This window comes from Alosa alosa, chromosome 20 (assembly GCF_017589495.1).
Source record: "Alosa alosa isolate M-15738 ecotype Scorff River chromosome 20, AALO_Geno_1.1, whole genome shotgun sequence".
NCBI lineage: Eukaryota > Metazoa > Chordata > Actinopteri > Clupeiformes > Clupeidae > Alosa > Alosa alosa.
In genome coordinates this window covers 16,116,409-16,127,643 of record NC_063208.1, presented here as the reverse complement: position 1 = coordinate 16,127,643, position 11,235 = coordinate 16,116,409, and positions in this window count along the sequence as shown.

Genomic DNA, 11,235 nt, shown 5'->3' with positions numbered 1-11,235 from the left:
AAGGAGCTCGATGATTCACTGTGAGAGGCCGCAGGGGAGTTGTGGCCAAGGCGGTGTCTGGCTACGGAGATCAGGCATCAGTGATGATGGAGGGGAGGGTGGGGGGTGGGGTGGAGATGGGCAGTCTGAGTCTCGTCTCCTCACATCAGCAGCTCCCTGTCCTGTTTACAAGGACACTTCACTCCGCTGACAAGGACTCCCCCAGTCCACACTGGCCATCTGTGAACTTCAATGATGAGTCCTTATGCCCGGGTCATGAGTTTTAAAAGCACACATGTACACACACACACACACACACACACACACACACAGCCTGTTTAAAGGTGATGCTTGCTGACTGTCACTATGAGAGAATAAGGGCCTTTAATTGATCCCAGAGCTCACACTTCTTTTCGTCTTCCTGAGGGTTTTCAAGATGGTAGTGGAAAAGAAGTGAAAGAACAGATTACTCTAGAAAGCTGCTGCTTTCCAGTTCTAATGGCTTGCTGCACAAGCAACATTCAGTGTAAAGCAGTTACTGAAGTAATCCCTGACAAATGATATATGTTTGTGTATGACAGAAAGAGATGCAATACAACACCTCGTCTAGTTTTGAAGAGACTGGATAAGAGAGGACAGTATCTTTGTCACCCCAACCTCACTGTTGATTTGTGAGATTTTCCGAGCCAGAAAAGTGATTCACCATTTTAGCTCCTCAGACAAAGAGGACATTTTTTGCAGCATGGAGGGCCTTGGCTGATTTGAAGGGTTCTGTAAAGAGTCTCTTCTGCACGGCAAACAGCATCTCGCTCCAGAGGGCCTGGCACGATAACAAGCTCAGAGAGCAACTGCTAAACACGCACAGACAGCCTGTAAATGCCAGCCAGTAAACAAGAGGCAGTTCTCTCTCTTTCTCCCTCTCTCCCTTCTCCCTATCTCTTTCTCTCTCTTCCTATCTCCAAAGATTCCTCTGAAGGTTACGCAGACAGACTGACAGAGATAGACACCCTTCACATACACAACAACAGATGGAGGGACAAACAACAAGCACAACAACAGTAACTGTATCAGGGGAGAGGCTAAGATAAACCTCAACAAAACTAAACAACGATAAGGTGGCATTCAGATTTCCATGCAAATGGAGCCCAGCAGCCCTGATTGCCTTGATTTATAAGGGTCCAATGTCCTTAACAGAGCATATCGAGGGCCGAGTGTCTGTCTGGGAGTGTCCGTCTCGGACCTCCGAGGCTTGACGGTGACACTGGCCCAAACATCAAGTGTGGGGGAAGTGTGGAGGACATGTTGTGTAACTGCCAATATTTTTTCTCCCTCAAACCTCAAAAGTGGTCTAATACATATTCATATATATTCTGGCAACACAGTCCCGTCCCAAAAACATCTGGCCAAAGATCTAATGGTCAAACTTGCCAGCACAAGCTTGTTTGCTTTCCTTACAACATGTGTTGAATAATTGACATCCTCTCTCACCCAAACTGCATGAATACACATATTGTACATCTAAATGTGAACGTTTGAAGGGGAATGGATGGAAGAGCTAAATATTTAACGCTTCCCAGTTTACAGCAGGCTGTATAGCCCATTCTGTAGGTTTTGCCCAGTTCACTTACTTGAAAAACAATCAGAGCCTGTTTAGTTCTTGTAGAAATGCGTACATTATTCATCTCAGGGTACTTATGTGTGGCGTTTGACAAGCTGTCTTTTTCTTACAGAAAAGAATAAGATCCACATAATCTGTCTAAACAGTGGCAATATGAAATTTATTTAAATGGATTTTTTGGCATTTGAAAGCCAATTCATAGAGAGAAAAAAAAACAAGATGACAAACACAGATGTACACACACACATACAAATAAAAACAATAAATAAACATCCATAAACATCCATGTGTCGCTCCCATAAATACAGGAATGTCACTGACACATTAGGAGCATGTAAAAAGGACACCATGGAAAGGGCTGTCACTGGGGATGACAGAGGTGTGGATTAAGCTTGATAAACAGTGCCTGTGATAGCCATAATCTTATTGAAATAACAATACAAACAGATCTCCAGATTCGCGCCTACACCGCCCCTGGTTATAAAGAACCTTGCTGAGTAGAATAAAAATGGGACGATCTTGATGGATGATAGGAAATGACAAGGAGAAGCTTTGATCTAAAGGGGGGAAGGCTCCTTATGACAGACTGTTTGGTGGGAAAGAATACGGGTGGTTAATGATATGGTGCAAAAAAAAAATCTCTACCAAAGCAAAGAAGAAATTTAATCTGATGCTGTATTAGTGTTTATCCGTGATTAGGCACATGCACAACATCAACACATATCAGAAATATGCATCCTTCTTCTAAATTATTTTATGGTGTGAATGATCAAAACAAAGCCTAACAAATTTGACAATCTGCCGCACTGTGTAAATACATTGTTTTGCACACATGATTGAGAATTAGCAATCTGGCATCTGTGCAACCAGACTATGTGTACAACTCACGTGCGCTCCAAGTTTGGAAACGTCTGATGGGAGTTACTGGGGCATCAGTAGAGTGTGCCATGTCAAGAGCAGAAGACAAGTCAAGTAAACATGGCTCAGGGTGCAGGAACAATGGTGAAACACCAGTTCTGACAGACACAGCAGGGGGGTTGACTTGCACTGTAGACTTACATGCTGAAGACACCCTGACTGTAGAGAGGAAAAGAGAGAGAGAGAGAGAGAGAGAGAGAGAAAGAGAGAGAGAGAGAGAGAAAGAGAGAGAGAGACAGGCAGGCAGACAGACAGACAGAAAGTGAAATAGAGACTGAGACAGGAGGATGCAGAGGAGGATAAAAAGCGACAGGGACTGGGCTGTGTGTCTGAAGCCACTGGCTGCTGGTTATGTGCAGTGGATTACATAAGCCCCCCTGTTCCCTGCTTTTGGGTTGGGAGGGGGGGCTGGTTGTTCCATTTTGGCAGCCCTCTCCCAGCCAACCAGCTCGGAGGCTCATGAATACTGCAAGGTGGTTGCATCAACGCCAGAGCAGCAGATTGTAGCGGACTATAAATATTTTATGGTACAGCACACGAGGGAGAGAAAAAAATTATTTTTAGAGGCCTTTTTGAAAGCTCTGATGGCAAAGCATGAACATGCTCTCTCTGTCTCTACCTCTTTCTCTGTCTCTCTCTCTCTCTCTCACCCACTCTCCTCTTCCTACTTCTACTTTCTCTGTCTCTTTCTCTACTCTGCCTGTGTCTCTCTAGTCTAGATCTCTATCGCTTGGTTCAGTGGCGCTGTTCAGTGTAAGAGGACTGTAACATATAGACAGTCAGTCTGCTGTCCCGTACTGTACCGGAGCTCTTACTCAAGGTGATTCCTGTGTTCTTGCCCGCTCCGCAGGGATGGAATGATTTATGGTTTACCCCATTTTCATCTGTTGGGAAAAAGTGCGCATATGTGTATGTGTGTGTGTGTGTGTGTGTGTGTGTGCACGTGCACGTGTGTGTGTGTGTGTGTGTGTGGGTGAGTAGGTAAAGTGAGATAGAGTGGATAGAGTGCGGCTAGTTCCTCTCCTTTCTACAGCAAGTGCAATGAGCCAGAGAATAGAATGCAGAGTGGGGCTGAAATGTCCTCACAGAACATTCCCATGGGCTACATACAAGTATAGTATATAAGTATATATACTCTTATATATATATATATATATATATATATATATATATACATATAAGATAAATACATTTCCCTCACAGGATCAAAAGAGCATATATACTTATATACTATCCTTTTTTGATCCTGTGAGGGAAACTTGGTCTCTGCATTTATCCCAATCCATGAATTAGTGAAACACACACAGCACACAGTGAACACACAGTGAGGTGAAGCACATACTAACCCGAAGCAGTGAGCTGCCTGCTACAGTGGCGGTCGGGGAGCAGTGTGCCTTGCTCAAGGGCACTTCAGCCATGAATGAGGGCATAGGAGAGCAGTGCTCAACCACTTTCCCCACCCACATTTTTCCTACTGGTCAGGGATCGAACCGGCAACCTTTCGGTTACGAAGCCTTAACCAGTAGGCCACGTCTGCCCCCAATACAACCACGTATGCACACATGCACACAAGCTCAGTCACTATTGAGCCCAATTCCCAGGATTCTATTTCAAGCATCTCTGGTAGTGCATATATAATTCAAAGTCATGCTCTAGTCTTGTGAGAGTGCAATTCCATGATTAATACGGATACATGCTTTTGGAGCACTGTGAGATTAAGTGAAGTGATATACATCATTGTCATGCACAATAATATTAACACATCAATTGGCACAGTGTTTCTGCATTCAAACAAGCCACAGAATGGCTGCATGACCATTTAAAAAGGTACACACCAGTCACTGAAGTAATCCTGTAACATGATACAAATCACACCAGCAATGCTCACTAATCTAATCAGATTACTGAGGGTTGGAACAATCTGGGATTATATGACTCTGACAACGGTGGATTATCCAATCGTTTCTCCTCCAAACCAACAACATCATGTTCAGGTCACTGATGCATACATTATGTTTTATTGACAGTCTGAACACTATGGGTTTAATTCAAAATAACGGGCAAAGTACTGGGTCAGACAATGAGCAAAATTGATCTAAAGCTAGTTTAAAGGAGCATTTCATTGCTGGGAAGATAAATGTGTATTTAAATTGGGTCATTTATGTAGTAAAAATGTCATCGTTGAAGTCAGTGCCTTCTTGACCGAGAAAAAGCCAAAAAATGTTTTTTGTACTTATGTGGACGAAAGCCAACAACTCCCAGAATTCCCTGCCTTTCACTGCTCTTCGCAGTCCTATCAAGCCACTCCCCCAGAAAGTAGCCTAAACCAGAGACATTCTAATGAGGAGACACAGCACTTAAAAAATCCTCCACAGAAATGAATGGGGTTAGTTTGTAAAGCCAATATGGCAGTTGTCTACACATATTCCGCCTCTTCCGCAGAAAAACGTCGACATGTGAATACATCGGGCCCATCATGTGTTGTGATCTCGCTGCAGGAGCAAGGTTGGTGTTGTGAAGCCTTGCGCATGCGCATTTCTGCTCGAATAGATGCCCAATACGTGCCCAAAAAATGTTGCAATATGGCCATGGAGTGGAGGGAATGCCTAAAAGGACTTTGCCAAAGCTACAAGCACACAGAGGGACTCATTAATGTAACATTTTGGCATTAATAAGGATTCTAAAATTAAAACAATCATTGTTTTATGTTGCACTCAATCTTGTGGCCATATATCTAAGGTCCTGTTCTTCATATGGAAATTTTCAAAAATCGCTATTTTGCGAACCATCATTAAGCTACTTGTTCGCCTAATCGCATTTTACATATTTCCATGTCAGATGTCCTGCGAATTGACAGCATAGGCTAGCATATCCAAAACTGAACTAATGTGTTACTAATTTGTGCGATAATTTGTGAGTAACGGTTAGGCTACTGACCTTCAAGCCGATTTTGCGAGAGACAGTCAGCCCCAGTTTGAGATGGCTGATTCTTCCTACTAATCGACAAGCAGGTCTTGCTGCAGGCCTCCTGTTCCTCACTGTATTGCGGCTCGTACAGGCAGTCATGAGTGCTCGGATTTGTGCACCATATCTTCAGAATCCCCATTTGCCATATCAGTTTAAAAATGACCATCCGCCATTGTCGTTACTTATCAGCTTTCTCCACAGAGCAAGAGCCTAGCCTGTTAGCTTAGTTTAAAAGAAAGATGGTGGACACTATTACCAGAGCCCGTTTATGGCCTGTTTACGTTAATTAGACATTCTCTGCTATTACTAAATTCTGGGAATGAGGTCACACCCATAGACTGGTCACATGGGTGGGTTAAAAACATCCAGAACTAACGATGTAGTCTCCAGCCTCTGGCCAAACAAGTCCTCCAATGACGCAAAATGATGATCTGAGTATTTTTTCCAGACAGAAAATACAGATATCTCTCGAGGGACATGAGGGAGGGAAGCACAGCCGTTCAAAAAAAGTAGCGGGGTTCTACTGATACAAAGCTTAATGCAAATCAGTGAAGTGTCCCTTTAATAATCTAACATATTCATTTGGCTATCAAGATGCTAAGCAAAACATGGATGGATCAGCATATGCTCCCACATGCCAGGTGATAGCTTTATTTCACTTTCTTTAATGCCCGACTGCACTTTGGTGTTAGGGGCCTATACGTCCAATCTGACTTTCACTCCACTCTTGCTCTGGAGGAGGCACCTATTCTGATTAGGATGATGTGACGTTCCAGTTGGTATGGCCTGATCTCAGAAACAGAATGCAGACAAAAAAGAAACTTGAGGAGGAAGATGAGATCATCAGAAGCTTTTTGCCCTAACCACAGGAGACCACACTTAACTGTGTGTGCTTTTGTCTTAAAGTCAGCAACTCCGATTTCACAGAATTACACTATTTGTTTTTGGAGATAAGACCACAAGAGCACCACGAGTCAGTCGAGTGTACAAAACTGTCCATTCCAATGATCCCCGCCTCCCAACATGGCTTTCTTCCTTACAACAAGCAATTGTGTAATATCTATGTGATGAACATACAAAGTGAGGCTGTTGGTGAAGAGGTCGGGGGTGAAGAAGATGGGAAGGGGTGGGGGGGGTAAAGCCACGGTATTTACTAGCTCTCTCCTCTCTCATGCTCTGTAACCTTCTAACAGAGGTCAGTGCTAAAGTTAACCAGAGGCTAATTTCCATATCCATCATTTGCCTGCAGCACACCTTACATCCCACAAAGCCAAGGCCAGGTCAGAGCACTCAAACACTTTCCAATAAATGTGCTGTCGAGTCAATTAAACTATGAAGGTAAAATAATATGCAAAAAAGAAAACAGCTGTTGTTTCCCACAAAGGGTCAAGGTGTATTGCAATAGAAGTAGCTTCGAGGCAAACGCAGAACGAATACTAATGCCCCTAAAGGACAGAATGAGGCCAATCGCAGTCGGGGAGCGTCATCTGATCGACATGCCGTGACCCTGAGCGTCTTGGGGCTGAGAAGATGCTGTATCAATTACCCTTAGCCCGCTGTGAACTTCTGCAAGTTTGATGAGACCCCAGACAAAACAGCGTCAAATGATATGGGGATATGATGGAGGAAAACAAACCATGTGTCAACACAGCTCAGATAATGTGTGATACTGTGACAGCCCCAGAGAGGAGAGCACAATATAAAAATCACAGGGCCAAGTTTTAACTGATAAATGCTCAAATATTTACACCAGGCCAGGTTTTCACACTAGTGCATGGAAAATGTGAATCTACAGTGTGAACAACACTGTCAGTGTTGTAGTTGGTGTAGAGAAAAAACAAATATCTGTAGGGTTCAACTGTTTTCAAAGTGCTCAGAAGAAAAGACTGAGACAGAGACTGAGGAAACCATGGCAGCCTTCCAGTTGTATTCACTCATGTTTAAAATGGAGGAATCTCTCTTTTTCTCTCCCTCCCTTCTTGGCATCATCCAACTATGCCAATCAAGGTCTACACCACAGAGGACCCATACTTGCTATTGGTGATTTTAACCAGCCCTGTTTTTTTTTATTTTTCTCATACAGGATTCAATGTGTTTGAATGTAAAGCCATACCCAATGTGTGGGTATGTGAGCCTGGGAGAAAAGACGGGGGTGGGGGGGTTCCTATCGGGGGGCGTAACAAGAGCGAGGAGCGCTGTCTCTCAACCCCCCACACTCCCCGCCAGGATCTGCTTCGTCTCTGTTACTAGGCAACACCTGCAGGCATATGCTAAATAAAGCTTGGAGCCAAGCGAGTGGGCAAGCGGGGGATGGAATGGCTTTCTCGGAGAGCCTCGGCAAGTCTGCCTCAGCCACACTGAGATGAGAAGCCAAGAGAAGAAGCGAGAAGAAGAAGAGAGGAGGAGGAAGGAAGGAAGACCTGAGAGTGAGTCGGAAACCAAATTTGACACAGCAGTGCATCAGCGGAATCCTAACCAGGGCAACCCCCACTTCCTCCTCCCCCTCCTTCCTCCATCAATGGTGGCGGTCATCAATGGTGCCCTGTTTCCACCAGTGCTTTGAAGAATGCAGCTTCGTATACCATAGAATTACTGGGAAAAGTGTTGGGAATTTGTTTAATTTAATTCATTTCAGGTATTTAGGTTGAGCAAGAACATTCCCCCCCCCCCCCCTCCTCATCAGATCTGTCAGATATTCAGATTCCAGGGCAATCCATCCAACATGCAGCAGCACAAAAGCACGCTTATGCCTTGGACGTGTCGTGACAGGAGCTTCCCAGTCTGTGCTCTGTGCGTATTCTCCTGTTTTCAATGCCCCTGAACCAGCTGAACAGTTAGTGCTGCCCTCACCCTGAACCTGCAGTGACGTGCAGAATGACTGCTCTAAGTGACAGCGAAAGATAGAGAGAGTGTGACTCAGAGGCCGAGAGAGAAAGGAAAGCAGGAGGTATGGAAGGTTATTGAGGGAAGGAGAGAGAGAGAGAGATTAGAAAAGAAAATGAGAGAGATGAAGATGCCAATTATGAGGAACAGAGCCATCATTTATTTAGTTGTGGCTGTAGGGTCCTTGACTATTCATCATAGGTCTTAAAACGTGGGTGTGTGTGTGACTATGTATTTCACTGGCATTGAACTTTTATCAGTGCACTTGGCAATGAGTACACTAACAGCCATAGATAGATAGATAGATAGATAGATAGGAGAATTTACCTTGATTACAGGCATCTCCTGGTTTTACATCATCTGTGGGGGGTAGAAGGACTGTTGGAGGTCACAGGGGTCAGGCTGTCAGGTGCTGATGTTGCATTTGTGGCGACCAAGAGGAAGATCAGTCTCCTGGGTGGCTGTCTAGACAGAGTCTGACATCAAGAACGTGGTAGGCTAAGCTAACTCTTACCTACCCTTTAGTATAATGAAATGGGCTTTCCAAGGCTTTAGAAAAAGCCCACAGACTAAACCACATGGAGTGATATGTTTTTAAATGGTCCTTCACAAGAGAGGGATATTTGGCTGTACTAACAATCTCTCTGTCTCTCACTCCCTCTCTCCGTATGTGTGTTTGTGTGGGAGGGGAGATGAGCGTGTGAATACATGCCTTTCTTTAAGCGGGGTGATATATATCCCACTCTTCCTGTGGAGTTTCTGTGCCAAGCTGTGGTTAACAGTGGAACATGGCCGCACTAATAGTCCGGGCTCGAAAGAATGAATTTGCGTAATCCACGTATGAAACGCAGGCTCTCGTTCTCTCTCTGCGTTCTTCTTCTCATGTATTTTCCTCTCGCGCCTGTGCGCTCCGCCATTGCATAACACTGTCATTACATAATAGGCTACCAAATGTATATTCATGCCCAAGCGGCTTAGCACGAGTTGAGTTGCATGAAGCGTGCACGAGTGAAGCACAGGAGAACAGAGGAGAGAGGCCGAGATGGAGAGAGAGACAATCGAACAGACCTGGTTGGTGCACTTGTCGCAGTGGCAGCACTCCTGGTTCCATACTTCTCCGGGTAGAGCTGACTCACCTCTTGTGCCAAGAGAACAGCGACTGAGCTAGGTGACATTTACAGTTTTTCTCAGTTGCTTTGGCACATTTCTCAGATCAGAATTAAAATACTCAAAACTGGTTTATCAAACTCCATATCATCTTATCATTTGTGCACATCATTAAAACAGTTCCTCCCCATCTTGAACAAATAGCAATGCTTTAGTACATCTATGCAACTGATTTTGTACAAATGTCTGCTGTTTTATTTTTTATTTTTAAATTTTCAATTGCTAATGTCATGTTGGTCAAAATGCACTAAACTGGTTCCCTGCTGAATAATCCCACCCCCTTAAAACAAATTGGCCTTATTTCATCTCTTGTGTCATTACATGCACGTGTTAAACTAGTTGAATAACTAGTTGTCATAGTCTGTCTAGCATAGTCACAAAATATGTGTGATCTGACAGACAGGAGCGTAAGGATGTATAGAAAGATGTACAGTGGTGCACAGCTCACAGCTGGTCATTTTTTCATTGCACAATACTGTAAAAAAGCCTTTGTTTTCTTTATCTGTCAACAGAAAAAACTGCCATGCAATCAACCCTCTCCACACACAATTATGTAATTTTGTAGTTTTGAAATAGAAAAAAGTATGTTCATTGGAAAATGCTTACAGAGTAAACTGTCATATTGACAAGAAGACGACAAAACAGTTTGACTATATTGACATAAACAATGGTGTCAGGACTTGCCATTTTGATTGCACTGACAGTTTCATTGGTATAAATATTTGCTTTTGAGGCATGAACAAAGCAGTTTTGTGTGCAGTTTGCTCCAATTGTTTTGAGAAATGCACGAAATGTGCAAATGCTAATGATGATTTGAGAAATGCACCAAAGCGACTTAGAAAAACTGTAACAACAGGAAAGAACAGGAGTCACGCAGGAAACTATTAAATATAGAAATGTGTCTCAGAGCAAATGAACCAACATTGAACCCTCTTTCATTATAGCGTGTTTTTTAATGTTTGTTTAGGATTGTCGATAAGATATCCTCAAGCCACAAGAGTTTTTGCTTGGTGGGGGTGGTTGGGGTTTTGATTAAAGGGATTACAGAGTATGTAGCGAACCGAGAGAAGGAATCAAAAAGATGGGATGTGGAACTCCAGCGCCTGTGAGTAGGCGAGTTTTAGGGGATGTTAGAGAGACTGTGTGAGCAGAGGGATGAAAACAGACAGAAGAAATAGGGTGAGAGAAAGAGAACAAAAGAAAAGGGACAGATGCAGAGACAGAGACCGAAAGATGGATGCAAAGACAGAAAGAACTGAATCGGGAGAAGAGAGGACAGGTACATAGACAGAAAAGGACAGAGTGAGAGGTAGAGTGAATGTGCTTGGCTCTTGTGGAGGAGGATTTCATTAGGAGTATGAGTGAGCTGGCAGCAGAGACTGGCTAAAAAGGCACAGCACATAACTCTCTCTCTCACACACACACACACACACTCCCTTTCTCAGTCACAAAGACATACACACTCACTTTCTCGGTCACACACACACGCATACACAGACTGCATATTTCACAAGTCCCTAACCTTTCCCTCTGTAGGCACGCTCTCTCTCCCTCCAAATCCTTTCTTTCCTTCCTGTCCCTCACTGTGAGTGGTATGAAAAAACCAAGAGATAGAGATTCCAAGCTTTCTTCCATCTCATGTTTTTCCCTTCATACCCTACCCTCCACTGGCTCTGGATCAGCATGAAACCTTTTTGGTCCCA